General features: G+C 36.8%; 1 long non-coding RNA gene across 1 annotated transcript in view; it reads left to right on the top strand.

The window, feature by feature from the left end:
* LOC118020819 overlaps window positions 1–27144 on the top strand; it is a 65531-nt gene extending 38387 nt beyond the window's left edge. The window contains exons 2-3 of the long non-coding RNA XR_004682018.1: window positions 7404–7519; window positions 26886–27144. This is a non-coding gene — a long non-coding RNA (uncharacterized LOC118020819). The remainder of the gene's footprint in view (window positions 1–7403; window positions 7520–26885) is intronic.
* Window positions 27145–27534: the final 390 nt, after the last annotated feature.

Raw genomic sequence — 27534 nt, 5'->3', positions numbered from 1 at the left:
CTCAGCCTCTGCTCAGTCTTATTAAATGGCTCATAACACCGTTGACTGTTACACATTTCTCTGTCTTTACATATATTGTTTCCTCTGCCTGGCTAATTCCTAGTGCTTCTATTGGATTCTGTTCAAATACCTCATTTTCCGTGAATCCTTTTCTCTGAAACTTTTTATCCAGACTCAGTTGTTTTCCCATCACTGTGCCTGAATGTAACTCTATTTGTATTTACCTCCATGCCTTTTAAGAATATATATATCTCCCATATTCAACCAGACTATGTACTTCTCAAGGGCGAGTAGTGTGTTTTATTTACCCTTCTATCACTAGAACATGAAAACATGCTAGGCCTGTTGCAGATGCTACATAAATGCTCCTTGATTGGAGAATGATACATTTCTAGTGCTCTTATGGTCCATTAAAACAGTTCTATTCTGGTTGTATGCATGCATTGGTGTGCATGTGCATATGTGTGTTCATTTTTTTTTTTTGTTAAGTATTTGACATATAAATTATCATTTAAGTGATTTAAGAACAAGTGGGAATATCTACAGATATCTATCTACACAAAACTACTGTGTAAAATAGAAATAATTATAATCATGAAATAACTTCTGGAGGCAAATTAAATTGAGACAAATATTCTTAAATAATTTTGATTTTGAAGAGTCAGTGCCCTACTTTTAATTTAGTATTTAATTTTAACATAAAGTACCCCCAAATTTAAAACTATATTTTAATTCATATTATAGCGTCTTTGCTTATTTATACAACTATATGTAGTAGATGTCCATTCCTTTTGGGTTTGAAGGGATTTTTTCAATTTCTTTTTTTTTTAAGATTTTATTTATTTGAGAGAGAGGGAGAGCGTGAGCACGAGTGGGGTGTGGGGGGGTGGGGGCAGAGGGAGAGGGACATCTAGATACCCTCCTGAGCATGAGGTTGAGGCTGGCTCAATCCCAGGATCCTGAGATCATGACCTGAGCCAAAGTCAGATTAACCATTTAAGCCCCCCAGGTACCCCGATTTCCTAATTTCTTATATAAAGTATTATGTCATGAAATTGTATTTTTATATTTAATTATAAAATATATAACTTTAATTTTATTAGTTTCTTTTTTACCATAATTACAAACTATGCCCAATGTCTTTTAGAGTTTAAATGAGAGAGAATATTTATAATACATGAGACCTATTTGGTTAATACATAGTGTAAAATATTATATTAACAAAATATGTTTTTAAAAAAGTAGAAAAATGGATAAAATGATTTGAACAGGCAATTCACATACACACAAAAAGTTATAAATGCCTAATAAATATAAAAGTTTCACAACTTCACCAGAACTGAAAGAAGTGCAATTTAAAATGGTTTGCCATTTCTGGACCATCAAATAAAAGTAAATTAAAAATAATATTGTTAAAAATAATTCAAACATTTCTTCAGGGCTCACTACCATGGCCGGAGTACATTTTCTGCTTCTGTATTCATGTTCTTATCAGTGCCTAATGTAAAATGAGTTCTATTGAAAATTATTTTAAGTAATCATTACTGAGGGAAAGTGTAGGAAAAAAATAAAAAACACATTTAATGATTTTTGTGACCTGTATAAAATACATTTAATGCAATTGACCCAAAGTGATTGAAATAAAATACAAATATATAAAAAATTATAAAGGCAAATGAGGAGATACAACTGCATTATATGTTCATTAAAAAAGGGGGGGAAGAGAACACTTTGTAAAGAGAAGTGGTAAAGCCTTTTATTCTTTTCCCACTGAACCTTAGACTTGAAAAAATATAAGCATAAAATGTTTAACCTTTTGTGGGAAGATTTTTTAGGGAGCAACAGAATATAGTGTTTATAATTGGCTAAGAGTAGAATTTCCTCCATTGGACTCCATGAGTTTGATTTCTGGCTCTATCAGTTATTAACTGTGGGATTTTGAGGCAAATAACTTAAACTCTGCATCTCAATTTTCTTATCTGTAATATATTCTTATCTTATCTGCAAAAATAGTATTACCTCACCCATAAAGTTCTTATAACCACTAAATAAATATAGAGTTAAAAACATACCTGGGTTGTAGTGAACACTTAATAGTTGTTACCTGTTTTCCTATTTATTAATAAAAAGTTGCTTTTCCTTTTTAAAAAAGATTTTTTTAATTTATTTTATTTTAGAGAGAGAGAGAGAGTGTGAGAGCAAGCTGGGGGAGGGACTAAGAGAGGGAGAGAGAATTCCAAGCAGACTCCAGGATGAGGGCAGAGCCCCACACGGGGCTCGATCTCAGGACCCTGAGATCATGACATGAGTGGAAACCAAGAGTCAGGTGTTTAACTGAGTGAGCCACCCAGGCACCCCTGCTTTTATTTTCTAAACCATATCACACATTTCTTAAGTATGTATTATGCTAAAAGTCAAACATTTTAAAGATTTATGTATTTATTTATTCATGTACTCAGTATAATGGTCAAAGAATTTCAGTGGTCTAGATTCACTACACACATATGCCAGCTACCTAAAATAAAATGGGTTTGTGTGAAATCATCCTGAATTTGAATTCCAAAGTCTGAATTTCCCCTACAATGATGTCTTTTATCACTGCTACTAATCATTTTCTTGACAGGATATAGGTAAATATAGGGATACAATTTGTCTGCTCACTGTTTATGAAGGAAGTACATCGCATCATTTTAAATTCCCAGAAAAATGCATGACCTCAATATTTGGAATCATATAACATTTAAAGATAGTCACAAAAGTCGTGACTTTTCTCTCCCAAGTACGCACACATGTTCATGCAATTTTCCATGTAATAACAGAGTGCTCAAAGAGCCCCTGACATTGTACATAAACAATTTAATATCCTGAGGGGGGTGTGGGGAACTCCAGGAAGAAGATTGTTTTACACAATCATGTAAATGTAAATAATTTATAGCTGTGCCATTTAAAACTATAAAACTGATAAATAACTAAATGTAAAAGCATCTAATTAAAATTTTCTGGGCATGAATATTCTGTCACTATTCATCTCTTACCACTTGCATGCCCTCCAGTTTTACGGTGTGGTGAGAATGGAATATCTGTCTTTGGAAAATGGCACCAAAATACCATTTTAAAATCATTTCCTTTTTCTTCCCAGCTTATCTCAGTTTTTGTCTGCCTTTCACAGAATAATTTACTGAGAACCAGTTTATTAGGCATCATGTACAAATATGAAAAAGTAAACAGTGGGGGACAGATATAGATCTATATGATTGTCATCAAATTTCAAATTTTGTCCAAGGAGCACTTTTGTTACAAGAGGCAATGAATTATCAAGAATGAATGACATTTGTCCTCTGAAAGACAATGCTTACTCCTTTATAGATTTGAAATGTAAAATGTTTTTAAATAAGTGCTATGTGTTATAAAAATTCACAATATTTAAGGAGACAAATGATAGTTTATATTTTAAGTATATACTACTCCATCCTTTTTAGTCAAAGAAGGTGTTTAACAGGGCACCTGGATGGCTCAGTCGGTTGGGCATCTCCCTTCAGCTCGGGTCGTGATCCCGGGGTCCTGGGATCGAGTCCTGCATTGGGCTCCTAGCTCTGCGGGAGCCTGCTTCTCCCTCTCCTCCCCAGTTGTGCTCTCTCTCACTACCTCTGTCTCTCTCTCAAATAAATAAATAAAATCTAAAAAAAAAAAAAAAGAGAGAGAGAGAAGGTGTTTAACAAAGAAAACACCTGGCACATTATTGTTAAAATATATCATTTTAAGTATGAAATGTAGAGCTGATTTTTCCATTATTTCTATAGCTAATGATATCGTTTCTTGTTGTCATTTTGTTTGTGACAGAGAAAATAAGTAAATAGATGTTATCAAGTTATTTCTTATTTCTTGGTGTAATTTTCTGGTTATATGACTGCTTATTTAAATCACCTCAGGGGCGCCTAGGTGGCTCAGTCGTCTGCCTTCGGCTCAGGTCATGATCCCAGGGTCCTGGGATTGAGCCCCGAGTCAGGCTCCCTGCTCAGTGGGGAGTCTACTTCTCCCTCTCCGTCTGCGCCCTCCCCTGCTCATGCTCACTCTCTCTCGCTCTCTCACTCACTCGCTCTGTCTCTCCTTCACTCTCTCTCAAATAAAGAAATAAAACCTAAAAAAAAAAATCACCTGTTTTTGCTACTAGGCCTTTGTTATAACTTTGGCTACATGATGTGTCTAATCGGTTGCTCTTAGTTTACTGTAAGTGACATTATAAGGTAGTTGGAATCCTTGGATCTAACACAACTGTTGTAAGAGGTACATTTATTCATTCCCAGTGTTTACATTTAGTCAGGAAAGGAGGTGAGGGGAGAAAGGGAAATATTTATTAAACAACTGCGTAATTGGGGCGCCTGGGTGGCTCAGTCGGTAAGCGTCTGCCTTCAGCTCAGGTCATGATCCCAGGGTCCTGGGATCGAGCCCCACATCGGGCTCCCTGCTCAGCGGGAAGCCTGCTTCTCCCTCTCCCGCTCCCCCTGCTTGTGTTCCCTCTCTCGCTGTGTCGCTCTGTCAAATAAATCAATAAAATCTTAAAAAAAAAAAACAGAACTGCATAATTAATGGTCTAAAGTAAATGTTGCTTCAAAAAAATATGTCAGTTTTTGGTCGGAGGAGAATGGATAGGAAATTCGTAAATTCTTAAAACAATAATGAAAAAAAAAACCCTGAAAATATGTCTTTCCTACGATTCTTCTCTACTGGTCACCTTGTTATCTACTCTTACGTATTATGAAGATTAAAAGAAATGGTGCCATGTACTTCAGCTCTTTTGGCTCACCTTTTTTTTTAAGATTTTATTTATTTGCGAGAGAGAGAATGAGAGACAGAGAGCATGAGAGGGAGGAGGGTCAGAGGGAGAAGCAGACTCCCTGCCGAGCAGGGAGCCCGATGCGGGACTCGATCCAGGGACTCCAGGATCATGACCTGAGCCGAAGGCAGTCACTTAACCGACTGAGCCACCCAGGCGCCCTTGGCTCACCTTTTGAAGTCAAGCTTTCCTATCTTCTTTCCAGCTTCCTTAAACAGTCTGTTCCTGATTCTGAATAAATATATATTTAAGGAAGTAATGACAATATGTTATATTTTCATATATGACTGAGGAATCACAACTCAGTACCAAGACTAATAAGGAGACTCGACTCGACTCTGCCTGGGCTTCCCCTTACCTTCTTTCCTTGATATTCAGATCCCTCATCCAAGTACAACCCTTTGTGCACAGATTATGGTTTCTGTTCTTGACATCCACCCACAACCTGTACTCTCTGCCTGGATCATTTCCTGATTGCTGATCACAGCGTTTCTCCGCCTGGAATGCCATCTCTCATGTTTTCTCTCTCCCAGTGAACACATAACTCAAGGTCTAACTTGGATTGTACACCTCCTCTTTGTAGTTTTCCCTCATCTTCCCAGTTAGAATCACACTTGCACCACTGTGCGTCTGAAGCCCTCTGTTATTCACCAAGCTGCCTCATAGAAAGATGAATGTATTTAAGTCCATTGTTCCAAATAGTCTGAGATCACTGAGCTCTGAGTCCCCAGGCTAATCATGTTTATTTTCCCCCAAAACTAGACAGTGACATGTACTTGTCACTTGATGACTGTTTGAATTGAATATCTGTGCCTTATTCTACTCTGGCTAGTTTTTACCAAGTGCCTTGCTCGTCTATTTTGTCTCTATCTCTTGGTCAATTAACTGAGCTTCCTACTCCTATCACTTGGCTTTCTGCTATTCTAGTGGTTCTTTCTCTTCCCCTGACTCCTTGATCTGTTGCCATCTGACACCATGAGAACTTAATATCCCTCATGGTGCTCTGCCACATAATGATAATACACATCTTGCGGGCCAAGTAATTATATTTCCTGCAAAGCTGCCACCTCCCTTAAATCTTACTTGTGTTTCACAGAGCAGGATCTGAATTTAACGTAGAGTTTATTGTCCTCTCTTACATGCATCTTCCATTGTTTTTATTTATATTCCTCTGGATATCTCTACATATATTTTGTTTTTATTTTTCTCAGAAGAAAATACATTCATATCCTAAAATGAATATGAGAAGAGTATAATCATGCTGATTCTTTGGCATTATATTACTGCTGGTCTTCAAAGTCCTTTTAATTGCAGTCATTTCTGAACACAGAGATCTGCTGTGGGCAATCTGGCAGTGGCAATTAGACCCAGGAACATAACCATACTGAAATACTGGTTATTTCCAGTGAAGCAGCATCTTATTGAGACAATTGGAAACAAATGATAAATGCTAATGCATGGTTTCTGGGTATGTTTTTAAAGTGTTGTAGGCCAGTTTTGGTCAATATTCACATACTCATTCCTCACCTTAGTCTTGAATATTTGTTTGCATTACATTGAAAAATACTGTTATAGGTGACTGAATCTTGCTAATAGCTGAGAACTAGTATCCCTTGAGTGTTAATTCTAATAGGTTACAGGTCAAGTAAAACATTATCCATGTAGTAGAAGATTCATTTACTTTGGATGTTTATATTTTCTAGACTTTCTTCCCTTGAAATACTTAGAATTTCAAGTAGTATTTAAAAGTGTACAATAAGTTATAAAAATGAGTACATTTAAACAAGGTAAAATTTTAAATTCTGACAACAAAGATACCATCAACAACTGAAATATGCTTAAAGCCATTAATTTGTATATGAAGTACTCCTCTATATATGAAAGAGAAAAAGGAAAATAACCCCATAAATAGATGGAAAAAGGATATCAATGGGCAATGTACTGAAAAGGATATCTTGAATGGCCAAGGTATATGTGAAAAAGTGCTCTTTGTCCTAGAATCTAAAATACGTAAGTTAAAACAAAAATAACGTAGCATCTTAAAACCATTGCATTAATTTTCTACACCTCCTTAACAAATCACCACAGATTTTGTAGCTTTAAACAATATTCATTGCGGCACCTGGGTAGCTCAGACTATTAAGCGTCTGCCTTCGGTTCAGGTCATGATCCCAGGGTCCTGGGATCGAGTTCTGCTTCGGGCTCCCCGCTCTGCGGAGAGCCTGCTTCTCCCTCTCCCTCTGCATGCCGCTCCCCCTGCTTGTGATCTCTCTCTCTCTCTGTCAAATAAATAAATAAAATCTTTTTTTTTTTTAAAGATTTTATTTATTTATTTGGGACAGAGAGAATGAGAGACAGAGAGCACGAGAGGGAAGAGGGTCAGAGGGAGAAGCAGACTCCCTGCAGAGCAGGGAGCCCGATGCGGGACTCGATCCCAGGACCCTGGGATCATGACCTGAGCCGAAGGCAGACGCTTAACCAACTCAGCCACCCAGGCGCCCCAAATAAATAAATAAAATCTTTAAAAAAAACCCAACAACATTCATTTATTGTATCTTATTTTCTGTAGGTAAGGAATCTGGGTGTGGCTTAGCCGGATTCTCTGCTCAAGGTCTCACAAAGCTGAAATCAAGATGTCTGCAGAGCTAGCTGTCTTCCTGTCTGAAGGCTTGACTAGGGAAGGAGGTACTTCGGCAGGATTCATTTCCCTGAGACTGTAGAATTCATGGAAGCTTGCTTCTTCAAATCCGGGATTGGGGAAAGGCAGGATGGGAGAGACATTCTGCTGCTTCAAGTCTCTGACATCGAGACCCACTTTTTATAAAATTTTAATTCCCATATAGTTGACATACAGTGTTATATTAGTTTCAGGTGTACAATCCAGTGATTCGGCACTTCCATACATCGCCAGGTATTCATTGCAACAAGAGCGCTCCTTAATCCCCATCACCTATTTCACCCATCCCCTCCCCCCAGACCCACTTTTAAAGGATTTGCTTCTCTGACTAGATCGAGTCTACCAGAGTGATCTTACTTTGATGGACTTAAAGTCGGCTAATTAGGAACTTTCATTATCTGCAAAATCCCTGTACATTTGCCATAAAATGTAATCTAATCAAAGGAGTGACCATTGCCATATTCTCCTGGTTAAAAGCAAGTCACTGGTCTCACCCACATTCAGGGGGAAAGGATTACCTAAGACTGTGACTCATTGGGCTTCACCCAAAGAGTGTGTCTTCCACATTCATCTTATGGGCAAAAGCTTAAGAAACTGACTAAAATAACTACATTATGAGGAATTTGGTAGCATAGAGCAAAGAGTATCTAAAATCCAGCAATTCTATGTGTAGATATGTGCCCAACAAACATGCAAAAATGTCAATTGCATTATTTTTTTTAATAATGAGAAATTACATATAAAACCCAAGTTCCATGAATGAAAGACTAGTTGAATAAATTTGGGGTATTCATACAATGAAAACTTTTACTCAATAGCAGTGACAATGAATGATTCAGAGCCACCTATGCTAATATGTATACATCTGAAAAAAATTAAAAAATGGAAGTTGCAGAAAAAAGGATAGGCGGTATGATACAAATTATATAAAGTTTCAAAACATAAAGTAGTACTATGCAGTGTTCATAATACATACATACATATATATATATTGCACATGCAGTAAAAGAATAAAGGAAGCATAGAAATAAATAACAGTGTTAACATCTAGATTCTAAAAAGTGTGTGCATGTATGAGTCAAAAAAATATATGCTTACCAATCAGAAACAGATCAATTGTAACTGTATACTTTTATATTTGCATTTCAATAGGAATATATTTTTTTTCAAAGGGTAGTTTGGGATCTTTATGTTATGTTCAACTAAGACAGTTTTCAAATTTTAATCTGGAATTTTTCAACTCATGGAAATAAACCTCAGGCGGGTAATAAGGATGATTTTATAAATTGAAAGTTGTTTACTTATGAGTTCCTATATAAAAAGTGTCTTGAATGCTTTCAGATTCTATATTTTATTGAGACATTATTTTTATCATTAAAATGAGTAAAACTATGTGCTTCAGAGATTCAAGTGCACACTACAGGTTGAGCAAGATGTTAATTACTAATACATATATTTTTAAAATTAGTATATTTGTTACTGATGGGAGAGTCCGTGTTGTGTGAATGGAGGTCTTGGTTCTTAGGTTCCCCATGAAAAGATTTACATGAGGATCCCTGCTGGAATAAAGACAGCCAGAAGGAAAGTAGCAAACACAAAGCAGTTTATTAAAGTGGAAAGTATACTCTCAAGGTGGGAGAACGAGCCCCTAGGTTGTTTTGGGATTGCATATTTGTTGGGTCTTTCTGGGCTGGGAGCAGCTGTGATGTATAGTGGGGTGGATTCTAATGGAGGGGGATTGCTCCCACAGGTTGGGACTGGGAATTTTTGACCCCACAAGGTTTGTACCAGAACCAGCATGGCAGCCTTTCTCCTTGGGGGGGGGGGGTGTTTAACCCCAATGCAAATGTATTATAATGAATCTAGGGATGACCCTGGGGCACAGGTAGAAGAGGAGAATATGTGCTCTGCACCTGTGGCCCTTGGTCTGTTAGCCCCAAAGTCTTGGAAGCCACAAGGCCAGGATGTTTTGCCCCTGGGCTTCTAATGGGTGACCGATCTATCACTGTCCTTGCCTCCATCTAGTGTCTCTATCATTCACCCCTCAAGGACTTGGGACTCTGCCTCAAGGACGTTCCTTCCACTGCTCACATCTAGAATTCTACCTACCATACTGACACATTACTATTACTACAAAACAATATTTTTACATGTTATCTTCTACATATTATACATTAAAATTTATGTTTTTATTGTTTATGCCTTATTCTCAGGTTAAAAAAATATATTTTAGAGTACACAGGAGGTGCTCTTCAAAAGAATAGAAGGGGAGTTATATAAAAAAGTCATATCTAATCAACATCAAATAGGGTATTAATATTTAGGAACAAAAATAAAGGCAACAATTTAAGTATAGAAATAATCTGAGCTTTCAAAAAACATTGCATTCAAAAAAATCTTTTGGTAAATATCTGAGATTTTAAAGAACTTAATCATTTATGACCTAGGAAGGCAAATGCTCAGTTGGTCTTGGACAAAATGTGTCCATATGTGTTTTTGTGTGGATGTTTGCGTGTGTGTATGCGTGTGTGCATGTATGTGTTTATTTGTGTTGGGAGTCAGCTGTGTCTGTTGGTCAATGGAAATGCAAATTTTCATACAATGATCAAATTTTCAATTCTTAATCCCTTTCTGATGTGTCATAGACACATATTTATAACAAATATCTTCAGATTAAAACTGTACACCTAAGTGGAAGGGATATATATCCTGTCTCTGAAAGAACCCTGAAGAAAGAATTTGTTAGTTCAAAGTAGATCTCACAGGGTGATTTAGGCTCTCCCTGGATTTCCAAGAGCTGCTAAATTTAGGCCATTCTAACTATGAGAGGCTGAGGCATGCTATTTCTTTGCTGATCTCCAAACAGCTGCTGCTCTCACCAATCTTTTCTGATGTAGACCTGATTTAAAATATTACAGCCTTGTTTCACACCTTGAATTCTCCTTAAAAAGAGTAATTTAATTTCAGTACCCTTTTTTAGAAACCTACATTAAAACCTTTGTAATATTGCTTAATTTGTCAATGTTTCTGTTTTGTTTTGTTTTTTCTTTAAGGATGTCCTGCAGGCTCTCTTGAATGCATTACACCCCATTATGCTGCTACCCAGCAATTATTCCAATTGAGAATTTGATTCCTTTTTTATCCTAATTTGGTTATAAAAACTTTTAAATGTTGTTGTTGTTTCTATAGGTCAAGTAACAAACACAGTAGACTAATTTCATTAGTTAATTTGTTCTTTTGTAATTCTATAGATAATCTTCTACGGGATAAAAATAAAACTTAATTTGTAAAAAAAGAGATTATTTTTTTCAGTTCAATCATACGTTATCATAAACATCGTGCCTTAAACAACTGATTTAGTCCTCCTAAGATCATTTGTGTTATCATTTCTTCCAAAAGGTGAATAGAATATAAAGAAGTTAAATAATGTTCAAAGTCTTAGTGCATAGACAGTTCTAAAGTTACTGTAGGGACACCTAGGTGGCTCAGGTTAAGTGTCTGCCTTCAGCTCAAGTTATGATCCCAGGGTCCTGGGATTGAGTCCCATCTGGGCTCCTTGTTCAGCGGGGAGTCTGCTTCTCCCTCTGCCTGCCACTCCCCCTGCTTGTGCACTCACACGCTCTCTCTCTCTCTATGACAAATAAATAAAATATTAGAAAAAATAAAGTTACTGTAACAAAATGGCATGCTTTTAACTAGTTTAGAGTTTATGGTGAATTATTATATGTTTAACTATGCTTAGATGTTATAGGTAATAAAGAACTATTACAGGATGCCAAATGTGGGAGTCACTCATGCAGATGGACTTTTAGAAAGAGTTCTTTGATTGCAGTGCTGATAATGGAATAAAGAGGACATCCTGTTAATGAGTGAGGGGAGATGTGATAAAGGTGTTCAATAATACAATGACCAGAGGGATGGACACAGTGTGTATTTGCTTGTAGAGTGTCATGTGAAATTTCAAATAATCACCATTTTTTACATAAATTTTGGAGAAGAACAGTTATATTCCAAAAGTTTCTCAAGCTCACTTCTAAAAGTTTCTACAGTTTATGGTTAAAATATCACTAATCCTGAATCCTTGGTAATTTCTTTTTTTTCAGAGGAGGGAAGGGACAGAGGGAGAATCTTAAGCAGGTTCCATGCCCAGCACAGAATCCAATGCAGGGCTCAGTCTCACAACCCTGAGATCATGACCTGACCTAAAATCAAGAGTCAGACAGTTAACTGACTGAGGCACCCAGATGCCCTAGAACTCTTGATAATTTTAAAACAGAAAAGTTTAATATTTTCTCATGCAGGGAACAGTATCATTTTATATTTCCATGCTAGCAACAACAACAACAACAAAGAAGAAATCAAATGAGGAAATGACATTGTGTTTTTCTGTGGTGTCTTTGGTGAACCATGATGTACATGGAAAGTTTAAGATAGTGGATTTTTTAAGAAGGCAGCAAAACTATATGACCAAAATATATATTTTTCTTTTGCTGACATCTATTTCTGTGTCTGTAAATTGAATACAGCTCTCTGGTTTTATACTGTGGATTTACTGCAAGCATTACTTGTTTCTCAGAGTAGGCTCAAATTTCATTTGGTAATAAGATCCCCAGCGTACTGCAATAATGATTTTCCTTAGGCAGTTGTGTACTCTAACTTGAAGTTGAATAACAGCATTAGAGTTGATTATTTTCTAGGGATTAAAGGTTTGAAAGATATTAGTTCCATACCAGCAATCATCAAATTCCAGGAAGTGCCTGAGACTGAATTTATTATTTTTTTAATTAATAGAAAAAAATTGTAAACTCACGGTTTGTTAATACAAAGTCTGAATGTATTTTATCAGAGGCTCTTTGGCAAAGAGCTAGAGAATTATTTTAGGGAATTTCTTCTTTTTTAAGTTGGGCATGAGAAACAGTAATGATAAATTTATCAACTTGTAAATATTACCATTCTAGGAAATACATTTCTGTTGAAAAAGTCCCCAGTCAAAAGATTGGAAAAACAAACAAACAGAAATACTCAATGGCATTTTTCTTTAATCACTATTCCATATCTGGGGGTTACCTTTTATCCTTTCACATTTTCTCTTCCTTATGTGGGATTATATTTGTATTTAGAAAATCTTTGTAAAAGACACAAACAGGCCTTGTTCCCTAATAAAACATAACAAAACAATGGCCCACAAAATGGATCTTTTCTCTTTCTGGCACTGAGATTTTTATCTTTTTCTAAAAGTATTCCACTGGGTTCTTATTTTTTATTCCATGACTCTCAATCTTTCATCAATCCATCACTGTAAAGTCCAAAGTTAGAAGAAAACCTATGTTAAATATTTATACTCACCTCCCAAAGACTTTATTCCTCACTTCAGAGGGAGATGGAAAATACATAGCAATATGAACCAGACCATGTAATGTAGGAAGGGTAAATTAAGAGTTACATGCACACACACACAACTCATTCAGCATATGTAAAAATATAATAGTAATAACACTAAAATAATATTTTTGGTACTTTTTATTTGTGGCAAATATTGTCCTAAGTTACTTGTACTTTTTACTCTTGTGTAACAAACCATAAAATACTCAGTGCTGTAACACAACCATTTTACTGGGCTTGTGGATTCAGGGGTCAGCCTTTAGAATGGGCATAACGGGTTGGGTTGTCTCTGTTGGTCTCTATTTGATGCCTCATCTAGAAAGACTTCTAGCTTGGAAAACGGGCTACTTGACAGCTTGGGCTGGAACCTGAATGCATCTTCACTCACATATTTGGTGGTTGATGCTTGTTGTTGACTGACACTTCAGCTGGGCTGTTGGCTGGTGCACATATGCATGGAGTCTCCAAGTGGTCTCTTCACATGGGCCAGTTTGGACTTTCTTAGAATATGTTGGTTAGCTTCCAAGAGCAAGTGTCTTAAGAAAGAAAGCAAAACTGAATTGTGTGATATTTTTATGATCTAGCTACATAAGTCATACGGCATCACTTCTGCTGTAATCCCTTGGTTAAAAGGTAGCCACAAAGGTACTCACAAGTACAAGAGGAGGAAAAATAGGCATTTGTTGAAGTGAAGGGGGAGAACGAGGTTCTTGTCTTACAGAGTCAAAGAATGAATCTTGTGGACAAAGGAGAGTGAGTAAAGCGATAGAGTTTTATTAAGCAATAATACAGAAAAAACTCTCAGGAGTGAGAGGGATCCCTACAGGGTTGCCAACGTGGGTCTTCATCGACAGTCTTTTATTTAGGACTGATCAGGGAGCTTGTGGCCTTATTCTTGTGATGTCTTGGTTTGAGTAAGGACTGGTGATAACATCTTTAATGGCTTACTTGTTCTTTGGGGTCTGGTCATTCTTTGTGGTCACAATGTGGCTGCCATAAAAAGACCCCACCTCTGACACCCAGGGCAGGGTGGTCTGGTTTGTTCCCTTATTTCTGGTTTCCTCACGCCTCAGCATTTCTGGGATTTCTCTGAGCCTGCTCCCTATTTCTGATACCTATTTCTCCCTACCTAGCTCCACCTGTCTCTTATTCAGTGAGACCCTTCAGATGTATATCAGTGGGTCATATACGTGGGGATGATTGCCAGCATGTATCCTGGGGTGGGTGGTAAGAGATAAAGGAGGTTTCCAAAGGAATTTTTATATGCCAAAGTAGACTTACAGGATCCTGGGGTTGGGTTAAGATTGCCTTTTGCCCTTAGCAAAGTGTCAACATCCAGACAGTTGAGTCCCTAGAGGAAGGTCACTCTGCCTGCCTCAAGGACTTGTCAATGGGCTGCAAGTAGTAAGGAAATTTAATAGTTTTTCTTCTGCCTTTGTTTCCCACATCAGAAGGGGTACGATAGGGTTCCACAATGGCATGTGAGATGAAGCGATATAGTTGTGGTTATGGTTGGAAAGTAGAATCTTAGCTGAGTACTTTGCATTTAGTATTTCATATTGAGAAAGGTTCTACCTCTGTACACGATCACCATTTTTACCTAACCCTCCAGTCTCTATTCTAAAGGGTATTCTCCTTAAAACCAGGTCTAAAAAGAGAATTGAAAATTCAATTCAAGTAATTTTCTGAAAAAGAAAAAAATAAAATGATAATTCAACTTTGAAATCATGACTGCAAAATACAGACAATACAAAGCTTGATATATTTCCCTGTTTTGCATCACCAAAGATTTCCCTTGAATTTTTTCTTTTAGATTTTTATGTGTCAGCAGAGTCCAAAAATAACACAATTATGAATCTTATATTAAACCACCCACATAGTCTTCTGAAAGGTTTGTAGACTTCCAGTCTATTTCCCCTATATGCATACTGCATGTATGTTCACATTCTATACTACAAATAATATCTTAAATCCTTACTTACAAAAGCAAGGAGAGAATCATTTTTATTGAGAAGCTTTTATTTCTTATGTATTATGCACATGTTATTTCATTAACTGCTAATACCTCTGGGAAGTGGGTGGTATTACCAACGTTTCATGAGAAAAGAACTGAAACTCAGGTTAAATGATTCACTCTACATAGGGAAGACAGGCAGCTCAGAATTTGAATGAGAATACAGATCTATCTGATTCAAAAGTGGTAGGTTAAGAATATGACTAATTGCCCTTTAGATGCTTTAGCCTATAAATTAATAATTTAGAAACAGGCTGTTTTAGTTCAAATTTATGAATAGCAATATCCCATTGGCTTTTAACTCTGTCTGCTGTTCTTACTACATGCTTTCAGTGAGCTTGCTTTACTGACATTTGTATTTATTTATTCTTATTTTTTGGTAAGATTTTATTTTTAAGTAATCTTTATACTTAATGTGGGGCTCAAACTTACAACCCTGAGATTAAGAGTCGCATGCTCTACCGACTGAGCCAGCCAGGTGCCCTACATTTGTATTTATTTTTTTCTTACCTTCCCACTCTTATTTCTCCCTTCCCCCATCATTGCCTAACTAAACCATCTGCTAATTACTAAGATTTATATATCATTGAGAAAAGAGAAGTTATCAGCCAGAAATCTTCCATTTTCTAAGCACCAAATCTACAAAACTACTTGCATCTGTTCTCATTGTTAAGATTAATTTCGGTCCTCACATATTTTCTGGAACTTATCTCTCTTGCTAACAAGGGCTTTTAAAGGCCTTTTAATGACTTTGAAATACTGATCACTTCCTTTCTCCTAAACTTGAACCATTCTCACTATAAACCTTTCTCTTCAATTTTAAAATTTGTTCCAGGGATTCCTACAAACAAACAAACAAACAAAAAAAGCAAGCAAATTCCTTGATTCCACATTCTTCTTGGATAGCTACTTTTAGCTTTCCACTCCTCCTCACAATCACACTTCTCTGAGAGTTGATGGTATTCACAGCCCTCCCAAATTCAGTTCTACTCTGCAACCCGTTCCAACTTGACTTGCCTAGCCTCAGGGAAATTGTTTTGCTAAGGTCCCCAGTGACCATCATGTTTTCATGGAATGTTTCAATCCTCATCTCATTTAACTGCCCAGCAACTTTTGATAAGTGCCCTCTACCCTTTCCCTGAAGGATTCTTTTCTTCTTCTTTTGTTGTCTTTCTGACATCATATTCTCTTTTGGGGGGGTCTTTTTCTACTTCTAATCTCTAAATATGGGAACTCTTTGGAGCTTTGTCCTGGGCCCTCTTTCTCACACCATACTCTTTCCCCACATGTGCTTAATATTTCATATTTGCCCCTTCAGATTCCCCTTTTACCCTCTTCCATTTTCTTCGGTGCCTCCTAAGGCTGTTTCATACAGATAAAATCAGTGGTTGTCTTTGCCCTCTGACTTATGACTGGGTTTGGTTAATGTGAGGAACTAGAAAAGATTGGAGAGTTGGAAGAGTACAGGGTTAGGGAAGTCATTTTCCCCCCACCTCCTCCCCAGTGAAGTCCTTTGAAAATGGGTGAATCCTGCTACCTAAGACCATGGCTCCTATCAGGTGACCCTGTATATATAGCTACTCTGAGGTTTCTTAGCTGCAGTATCCCCAGTGCTTTCAGGCTTAGGATCAATAAGTTCCCAACTTTTGCTAGACCAGTATACTGGACCAGCCTTTAATAACTCCCTGATCCCTGTCCACACTTTCTCAATAATCCTTTTATTAAACTCCTACTTACCCATTTTAAATGTACTATCTGTTTCCTCCTAGGAATCCTGACACATGGGATCCTTCATAAGGAAACAAACACTAAAATGGAGTTAGAGATACAGAGGCTTACAAGGAAATTTCTCCTATGAAAGATAAAGGGAGAAAAAGCAGGATTGGGCAGAGGCAGCCTTAAAACAATGATGCAAATTTGACACCTGAGAAAAGCAAGGAGGTGTGGGGGATGCAGAGTTCATCATGAAGAGCTTTACATCACAATGCAGGTCTAACAAAATCTCAGCCAGTCCATTGGGTTGTTCTGAAGCAGATATGGAGCATTACAGGAGTCCTCCATTGGACAAAATCGGCATGGTCCCAGTACATCCATCATCTTTAGTCTTTGACCTCTGCCTGTGAAGACTGTGACTGTGGTTCAAAAGCTGACTGTATTCTGAAAGCTCTAAGAGTAGAGGCTGTCAGCTACTATATACAGTCTTTGCAGCTGAAAACACGTTCTTTCTAAAATCAGAGCTTAGAGGCATAGCTTTACGGCTGCTACATCAGGCAAACATATGAATGCCCGTATCTTCAAAAATACTATCTATTCCAGACAACTCTCAACATCTGACCTCTCTCTCTCTTTTATTAGCCCTAGGCTTATCTCACTATCTACTAGTTCTGTCCATTTAGATAACCCTTCTGCAAATTTAACACATCCCAAACAGAATACTAATTTGCCTCTTCTCCTCACACCTGATACTATTCCAGTATATAGTAATTCTTTATGCTACACCTTTTCTGTATGCTGTGCTCAAGTCAAAACTATAGGAGTCATTCTTGATCCCCTCATCCTACACACAATATATCCCATTCATTGTGAAATCCTGCTTCTAAAATATATCTTGAGTTTGGCCTTTTACTTCATCTTTACTGCCATTTCCATAGTGGAAGCCACTGCCAGCTCAATGTAGTACTGCAAGAGCCTCCTAATTGGTCTTTCCATTTCCATTCTTGTCACCTTCCCATCCATTGATTAGAATGGACTTCTTAAAATGTAAGTGGATCATGTTTATCTCCTGCTCAGAATATGTCAATGGCTTCATAATCCAGTTATGATCAATCTTCAATTATGGCCTCTAAGAATCTGCATGATGTAGTTCTTATCTGTTTTTTCCAGTCTAAGCTTGTGCCCTGTTCCCTCTTGCTCACCAGGCTCCAATCACATTTGCTTTCTTAGAAGATCTATTTTTTTTTTTTTTAATTCTCACTTCTAGGTTTCTGCTCATGTTTTTCCTCTCACTCAAGTTTTTAACTGTTACTCAACTTTAATCATTCAATTTAAATAAAACTTTGTCTATGAGTTGCTCTTTGAATCTCTAAGTTAGGACACTGTTGTACTCCCTCACAGAATTCCGTTGCCTTTGATTTATTTGTGTACTTGGTTTGTTTAATGTAGATCTTTCCCCCGAACAAGATCCAATAACTCAGATATTATATCTGTTTTGCTTGTAACTATATCCCCAGCACCTGGCATAGTGCTTAACATGTTCCTTTCACGAATAAATGAACAAATAATTATAAATTACAAGATAGCATTAATATTCCATTTAGTTTCATCCTACTTTTCTTTCAGAAATTCTGATTGATATTTTGGCTCCCATCCTTTTTCCTATGATTTCTCCATTGGTTACCTAATAATTTAGGGTTTATGACCCTTCAGACCCAGTAAATATTTTCACTCATCATAATACCTTAAATTTGTATACATATAGTTTTCAGTGTGCCTTCATGTATATTAACTTTGTTCAATGACTGGAGTCATGATGTATTGACTTTTAATAATTATTTAAAAATCTATGCTTAATGTGATTAACAAATAATGAATCCAGTCCATCAGACTCATTCATCTAGATACTGCCTGTAACTTCTTCATAGGAGGTTGATTTCCTTCCCTAATTGTGGAGAAAGTGTTTTAGTCCAGGTACAATAGGCCAAAGAGCCTTCTCCAATTCCTCCAACATAGTTATTTCCTGCCAACAACTAAGCAAAATGGCACATCCATTGACTAGATGAGAATGCCAGCATTAGATTGCTTTCCAACAGCCAGCAAAGTAGATCCTCCCTGGCTTTCATTTTATGCCCCTGAAGAAACCCCTTGCTTGGGAACAGGAAATCTTTGAATGTACCATAGGGAATCTCTATTGTCATTCTCTTTCCACACGTTTATAAAGAGGCAGAGATGATAAGAAAGTGTTGCTATCATTCCCATCTCCTTTTGAGGCATGAAGACTAGCTGTGTCTCTTTATTTAATATTATACATGCAACTTTTCTCTTTACACAGAGTTGTGATATGTTCAACTAGTTTAAGATATTTGAATTGGAAAACTCCATTTGCACCCCACCCTTATTTGTTCTTACTTGACTATGTGTCACATCACATCATGAGAGTTGGCACTACCAGGATTATAAAACCAAAGGCTTCCACTAGAAGGATTAGAAGGAAGTTTTATTCAGAGTGTATTAGTGTTGGAATAAACCAAATCCAAGAACCAAAGATAATTTACTTTGAGTCCTTCAGGGCTTCCATTACCCTTTAAATACCTCTAATAAAAATGCAGATTGTATTAGATTAATTCAGAGAAGCTCTTCTTGATATAAAAAGCTATGGCTTGTGTTGACAAGCTCATACTAAATAGAAGAAAGCTATGTAATGTTTTTGTCAGATATAGAAAAATAATTTAAAGATAGTTCTGATGCTCATGTGTTATTATAATTGGTTAACATATTAATGAAAGCATCACTTGGAAGTGTTTCTCATTTATATGGAGTTAGTTGGGATGCCTGGGTTGTTCAGTCGGTTAAGTGTCTGCCTTTGGCTCAGGTCATGATCCCAGAGTCCTAGGATCAAGTCCCACGTCAGGCTCCTTGCTCAGCAAGGAACCTGCTTCTCCCTCTGCCTGCTGCTCCCCCTGCTTGTGCTTTTTCTCTCTGGCAAATAAATAAATAAAATCATTAAAAAAATATGGAGTTAGTTACATTTAACAAAAAAAATTAAAAAACTATGTAAAATCTTTTTTAAAGATTTATTTGAGAGAGAGGAAAAGACAGAAGGAGTAGGGACAGGGGCAGAGAGAGAGAGAGAGAATCGCAGGCAGACTCCCTGCTGAGTGCAGAGCTCGACAAAGGGCTCAATCTCACAACCCTGATTATCATGACCTGAGCTAAAACCAAGAGTCGGATGACCCTTAAGTCTTTTTTTTTTTTTTTAACTGCAGAAGTTTTGTACCTCTAACTACAACTTCTTTTGTTTATGTCTGTTGAGTTGAACAAAATCGGTGGCCCCTAGGAAGAATGAAACGTGTAATGACTGCTGTTCCTAACTCCTTTCTACACCATTTTCTCTTTCTCAGGTTGAGGGCCTCTTTCCACCTCTACTACCCAGGTTTCCTTTCTTTTCTTTTCTTTCTTTCTTTTTTTTTTTTTAAGATTTTATTTATTTGAGAGAGAGAAAGCAAGAGATAGCGGGGGAAAGGGGCAGAAAGAGAGGGAGAAGTAGACTCCCTGCTGAGCAGAAAGCTCCACATGGGGCTTGATCCCAGGACCCCAAGATTATGACCTTAGCGGAAGGCAGATGCTTAAACGACTGAGCCACCTAGGTGCCCCTACCCAGGTTTTTCTTTACCAAAAAAAAAAAAAAAAGCATATAAGTGAATTCATACTAGAATTATTTATTTACCAGCTACTATATACCAAGCATTCTTTTAAACTCTAGGAAAATAGCAGTGAACAAACAGACAATAATCCCTGCCCTCATGGGACTTAGTCTTAGAGCACAGGAGAGGATATGGTGACATAAAATCTAATACACATGTTGGGGAGAAAGAATGTCCTGTCCCCTCCAAGGTCCTTTTAGCTGGACTAAGAATCCAATTGACATGAGACAGATTAACAGGAGAAAATCAAATTTAACAGCATATGTACAGAGAACCTACACAGATAGTGAAATTCCAAAGACAGGCAAAATGAGGTGTATATATCAAACTGAACTAAGGAGAAGGGTGTAGGGCTTTGGGATTTAAGTGGAAAGGGATGCAATTCACAGGGTGATAAGAATAAGAGCAGATGTTGGGTAATTAGATGTTTGCCCAGCCATAAAGATGGATCACTCAGACAAACTTTATCTCTGCTAATAACCCTTATTCTGGGAAAGAACCCCAGTCCAGATTCTTCTATGTGGTTATCTGAGGCACAAAAATTTCTCTTGATCCTGTAGAGTCTCAATTGACTTCATCTCAGAATAATCTTTATGCCAAAGTGGCCCATCTTGAGATGGCCTGCCCTAGGCCCCTACACATACAACTGGATGAAAATCAAGGGAAAATGCAATAAGTATTTTTACTTGCTTTGTCCTTTTTGTGGAATCCTATCAGGGCTCAAAACCATTCATGCTACTCCTAATTTGTAGCATGAGGAAACAAGTATTAAATAATATAAGTTAAATATTTGGTAAGATATTATATTCAAACAAATAAAAGCATGATGGAGGGATGGTGTGTATGAATGTGCAATTTTAAATTGAATGACCAGGTGCCACTTTACTGTGAAGATAGGATTCATGTAGAGATCTGAAAGATGTCAATTAACCCATCATTTTAAATTTGAATTTTAAATTTGAGTTACTTAAGTAATCCAGGAATTTTAATAAATTTCAGAGCAAGTAGCAAGGTAGAAAGCTATATTTAACTAATTTATTATTATTCTCATATATTAATTAACTTTTTATTGATAATTTTTAAGACAGGACTCTGGAATCGCCTTAGTTCATGACTATCCATGGACTCAAGAAATAGGGCACATTAAGGAAAGGAGGGAGCTCAGGGGGCCAGTTAAGAAGCTACTGCAATAATACAAGTGAGAGAAAGAAACAAAATGAAGACATTGGCATTTTTCCATATTGATATTTTTCCAAAATGATCAGGTTTCTGGTCTTTTTTGTTGTTCATCCATTGTTTATGACTGCCTTCAGAATAATTCCCCAAACTTTATTTAGCATTGCAATCCCTTCCAAAAATGGCCTTTTGCTGGTTCCAATAAAACTTTATTCACAAAAATAGGTGGTGGGTCAAATTTTTCTGCAGTTAGCTGTTTGCCTACCTGGTCTACTTTATGGGATTCTGGTATTCTTAGCACATGCCTTCCATTCTAAAAGTTATTTCAAAAGTATAAAAAACTGCTGCATTTGTAGCCAAAATGTTAACATTCCAGGTAGGAAGTTTCAGGAAGAGAAAAAAAAAAAAAGGTTAAAAGAGCACTTGCCAAATAGAACCTTTCTATATATCTTACCCAACATCTATTAACATCTCATTGATCACTCCATTATGCAAATGACCTGAGGACTGTAGTTCTTTTTTTTTTTTTTTAATTTTTTATTTATTTGACAGGGTGAGAGAAAGAGAGAGCCCGCATGAGTGCGCGTGCATAAACAGGGGGAGCAGGAGATGGAGAAGCAAGCTCCCTGCTGAGCAGGGAGCCCTATGTGGGGCTCAATCCCAAGACCCTGGGATCATGACCTGAGCTGAAGGCCGAACTTAACCGACTGAGCCACCCACGTGCCCAGGAATGTAGTTCTTTAGATGGATATATTTTCATTCAATAAGATTAGAGTTCTGTTACCAAGGAAGCAAGGGAGAGTGGGTATTGTTTAGGTTTCTAGCAGTGTCTGGTGTGTTTTACCAGATTCTAATCATCCGGTGTCAGTTCCTTTATTTTTTGAAATCAGAGACTATTGGCTCCTCACAAAGTTATTTTGTGAAGATTGAATAATCTAACACGCAAATACTGTGATGAGAGTACCATGCATACTGTAAGCTCTCAGTAAAGCTGACACGTTGTTTTAATTAGCATTATTTTCTTTTTTTGGTATCTTTTGATCTTTGTTGTATTTCTAGTGTCTGGAATGCTTTCTAGCACACAGAGGGGATAAATAAACGTATTCGGAATGAATAAATGAACTTCCATTATGATCAGTTAAGATTTGGGGGTTGTAGGCAATAGAAATTGATTCTGGGCCACTTAACTCTTAATTGAAAGAATGTTATTTGCTTCTAGAAGTGACAAGATAGCTGGATAGTCAGGCTCAGACATCGACAGGCATCCAATTATTGCTGTAATCATTTAGGTACAGCTATTTTCATCCCGTCCTTGAATAACTCCATCCAACATTTAAAGCCCCATGAGACACTCTCATGTGCCAAATGGTACTGAATCATCTGTCTCTCTTTGGATAGGAAAGAATAGGACACCTTGTTTTATAGTCTCATCAAAACTGCATGTAGCTGGGGGAAGCAAAGAATTAGGATGAAATCAATGAGAAGGATGAAATCAGCTGGAAGACACTGGGTGGAAAACAGAAATGTCCATCACATGTTCCCATTCCTTTTGGTTTACATTATTTCCACAAAGTCATGGTTGTGATTTAAGGGCATTCCCTGGGAGGAAAAAGAGACCTAGCAATTTGGCCTCTGTTAACACATCAGTATCTTCACTTTTTCCAATTAAATAGCGAACTGTCATTTTGTAAAACTGAGTGCAGGGACTCTGAACAGATGAGACCGACAAGAATCTTTTTTAAAGACAAAGATGACAGGATGTGACAGTGAGGTCCTGGGGTTGATATTGAAGACCAAAAACACAGATGCTGAAGAAAGGTTATGCACTAATGCCAAATATAGGTACTTGGCTTGAGATAATGACATCTGCATAAATAAACTTTCCAGTCATACAATTTCATAAACTTAAGTCATTGTTGCTAAATATTTCATTTTCTATAATGATCACAATGCCAGTCTGGTTTTGAGCAATTGATTACTGTCTCTAATAAAAAGTTGAGACCAGATGGTTTTTCATTTTGTTTGCCTTTATAGATGTAGCAGTGAATGTAGGTCCATGACAACCCAGGGATTTATTTTTAAGCATGATTCATAGTAGTTTTTCTACTATCATTATGCAAGTCTGTCAGACATTTGGAATTGCTTTAGTTTGGTAAATTTTATTGGGATTTTTACAAATTGTAAAATTAAAATTATTCTCTTCATTTTATTGCTAGAAAAAAATTCCTCAATTTATATGACTCCCAGAATTTCAAATATATGTGCTACTACTGAAGGCCATTCCAAACCATTGTTGGAAATCTGGTATGCTAGCCGATTGTATGTGCAGGGAGCTATAGAGCTTACTTAGCTTCCTTTAATGATTTGGTCTAGATTTTTACATAGTAATTGTTTAGGTATTACAAGATTAATAAGTTCAGATTGATAAAAACGACACCCTTGTTTGCTCTGGAAATGTGGAATTTATAAAATAGAACAGCAAAGAAAAATCTACTTTTATGAAATAGACTTTATAAAATTTTCTTCTTTTTGTATTTTAGTCATTTATTTCTGTGATCTGGCATTAGGAAATATATATAAAAATGCCTTTAAAGAGTGCATGAACAATTAAAAATTGAGTATTACACAAACTAAAATAACTTTGGAATACATTATTAAGAAATTAAAAATTCTTTTTATCTTTTATTTAAATTCAATTAACTAACGTATATGTATTATTAGTTTCCGAAGTAGAGTTCAGTGATTCATCAGTCTTGTATAACACCCAGTACTCGTTACATCACATGCCCTCCTTAATGTCCATCACCCAGTTAGCCCATCTCCCCACCCCCCCCCCACTCCAGCAACCCTCAGTTTGTTTCCTATGATTAAGAGTCTCTTATGGTTTATTGCCCTCTCTGATTTTGTCTTCTTTTATTTTTCCTCCCTTCCCCTATGATCCTCTGTTTTGTTTCTTAAATTTCACATATGAGTGAGATCATATGGAAATTGTCTTTCTCTGATTGACTTATTTCACTTAGCATAATACCCTCTAGTTCCATCCATGTCATTGCAAATGGCAAGATTTCATTTTTTTTGATGGCTGAGTATATTCCATTATGTATATGTATATATATGCCACCTCTTCTTTATCCATTCATCTGTTGATAGACATCTGGGCTCTTTCCATAGTTTGACAATTATGGACATTGCTACTATAAATTGGGGTGCAGGTGCCCCTTTAGATCACTACATTTGTATCTTTGGGGTCAATACTTACTAGTGCAATTGCTGGGTCATATGGTAGATCTATTTTCAACTTTTTGGGGAACCTCTATACTATTGTCCAGAGTGGCTGCACCAGCTTGCATTCTCACCAACAGTGTAGGAGGGTTCCCCTTTCTCCACATCTTCTCCAACATCTGTCCTTTCCTGACTTGTTCATTTTAGCCATTCTGACTGGTGTGAGGTGGTATCTGATTGTGGTTTTGATGTGGATTTCCCTGATGCCGAGTGATGTTAAGCATTTTTTTATATGTCTGTTGGGTATTTGTATGTCTTCTCTGGAGAAATGTCTTTCGTTTTCTGCCCATTTCTTGATTGGATTATTTGTTTTTTGGGTGTTGAGTTTGATAAGATCTTTATAGATTTTGGATACTAGCCCTTTATCTGATATGTCATTTGCAAATATCTTCTCCCATTCTGTCGGTTGTCTTTTGGTTTTGTCGACTGTTTCCTTTGCTATGCAAAAGCTTTTTATCCTGATGGAAGTTCCAATAGTTCATTTTGCCCTTGCTTCCCTTGCCTTTGGTGATGTGTCTAAGAAGAAGTTGCTCTGGCTGAGGTTAAAGAGGTAGCTACCTGTGTTCTCTAAGATTTTGATGGATTCTTGTCTCACATTTAGGTCTTTCATCTGTTTGGGGTCTATTTTTGTGTATGGTGTAAGGAAATGGTCCAGTTTCATTCTTCTGCACATGGCTGTCCAATTTTCCCAACACCATTTGTTGAAGAGACTGTCTTTTTTCCATTGGACATTCTTTCCTGCTTTGTCAAAGATTAGTTGACCATAGAGTTGAAGGGCCATTTCTGGGCTCTCTATTCTTTTCCACTGATATATGTGTCTGTTTTTGTGCCAGTACCACACATTTTGATGATTATAGCTTTGTAATATAGCTTGAGGTATGTAATTATGATACCACCAACTTTGGTTTTCAGTTTCAGTGTTCCTTTGGCTATCTGGGGTCTCTTCTTGTTCCACACAAATTTTAGGGTTATTTGTTCCAGCTCCAGGGAAAACGTTGATGATATTTTGATAGGGATTGTCTTGAATGTATAGATTACTCTAGGTAGCACAGACATTTTAACACTATTTGTTCTGAAATGGAAGGAAAACTTCCAAACTCTTTCTATAAGTCCAGCATTACCTTGATCCCAAAATCAGACAGAGACCCCACCAAAAAGGAGGATTACAGACCCATATCCCTGATGAACATGGATGCAAAAATTTTCACCAAGATACTAGCCAATAGGATCCAACAGTACATTAACAGGATTATTCAGCATGACCAAGTGGGATTTATTCCTGGCTGCAAGGGTGGCTCAACATCTACAAATCAATCAATGTGATAGAACACATTAATAAAAGGAGAGAGAAGAACCATATGATCCTCTCAATAGGATCAGAAAAAGCATTTGACAAAGTATAGTATCCTTTCTTGATTAAAACTCTTCATAATGTAGGGATAGAGGGAACATACCTCAATATTATAAAAACCATATATGAAAAGCCCACAGCAAATATCATTCTCAATGGGGAAAAACTGAGAGCTTTTCCCCTAAGGTCAGGAACATGACAGGGATGTCCACTATCACCACTGCTGTTCAACATAGTACTAGAAGTCCTAGCCCCAGCAATCAGACAACAGAAAGAAATAAAAGGCATCTGAATTGGCAAAGAAGATGTCAAACTCTCACTCTTCGCAGATGACATGATACTCTATGTGGAAAACCCAAAAGACTCCACACGATACTTGCTAGAACTCATACAGGAATTCAGCAAAGTGGCAGGATATAAAATCAATGCACAGAAATTAGCTGCATTTCTATACACTAACAATGAGAGAGAAGAAAGACATTAAGGCATCAATCCCATATATAATTGTAGCAAAAATCATAAGATACCTAGGAATAAACCTAACCAAAGAGGCAAAGGATCTGTACTCAGAAAATTATAGAACACTCATAAATGCAATTGAGGAAGACACAAATGGAAAAATGTTCCATGCTCATGGATTGGAAGAACTAATATTGTTAGAAATTAAAAATTCTTAACATTGTGTAACTTGTCAACTTTTTCTTTGTGCAATAATGCTGATCTTTTTATTTTTGTTTCTTTTTCTGCAGGTCTTTAATAGATTATTGAAACTATAATCTCGCAACTACAGTGATTTCATGTTGACAGATTTCATATTTTGAAAGCTTGAGATATTTTATAATGAAACATGCCATGTGGAAACTTTGAAGCATAGAATTCTGCCAAACACCCGAATAAAGAATTCCTCACCTGGTATGTAAGAGACTTCTCACTACCACCATGACAAACCAGGAGAAGTGGGCCCACCTTAGTCCCTCAGAATTTTCCCAACTTCAGAAATATGCTGAGTGTAAGTATTCATATTGATAATATGACTTGATTTGGCATTTGTGTTAAACAAGATACTGATTATTTATAAGAACAGATTATACATCCTATTCAGCATCAAAATAGATGTAGGTATGTCTTTTGTGTTTGCAAGTAAGTCTGCTTGAGACTACCTTTTGGCATGAGAAAAAGGAAAAGGTAAAAAGCTAAACTTAAATCAAGTATAAAATCTAGAAAAAAATGAAACTAGGGTGTTAGATGCAAAACTAACTGAAACATTCCAGGTGTAACAGAAGTAAAGCAAAAGGTAAGACAATTTGGGTGAAAGGAAATTGGTGATACTGCAACTGAGAAGGACAAACAGAAGTAAGGGGGAAAAGTGAGGGTTTGTTAGTTTCTTATATTTTCTGT

Source organism: Mirounga leonina, unplaced genomic scaffold, assembly GCF_011800145.1.
Source record: "Mirounga leonina isolate KUSES-001 unplaced genomic scaffold, KU_Mleo_1.0 Mir_174, whole genome shotgun sequence".
Taxonomy (NCBI): Eukaryota; Metazoa; Chordata; class Mammalia; order Carnivora; family Phocidae; genus Mirounga; species Mirounga leonina.
This window is presented reverse-complemented; position numbering and strand designations above follow the sequence as displayed.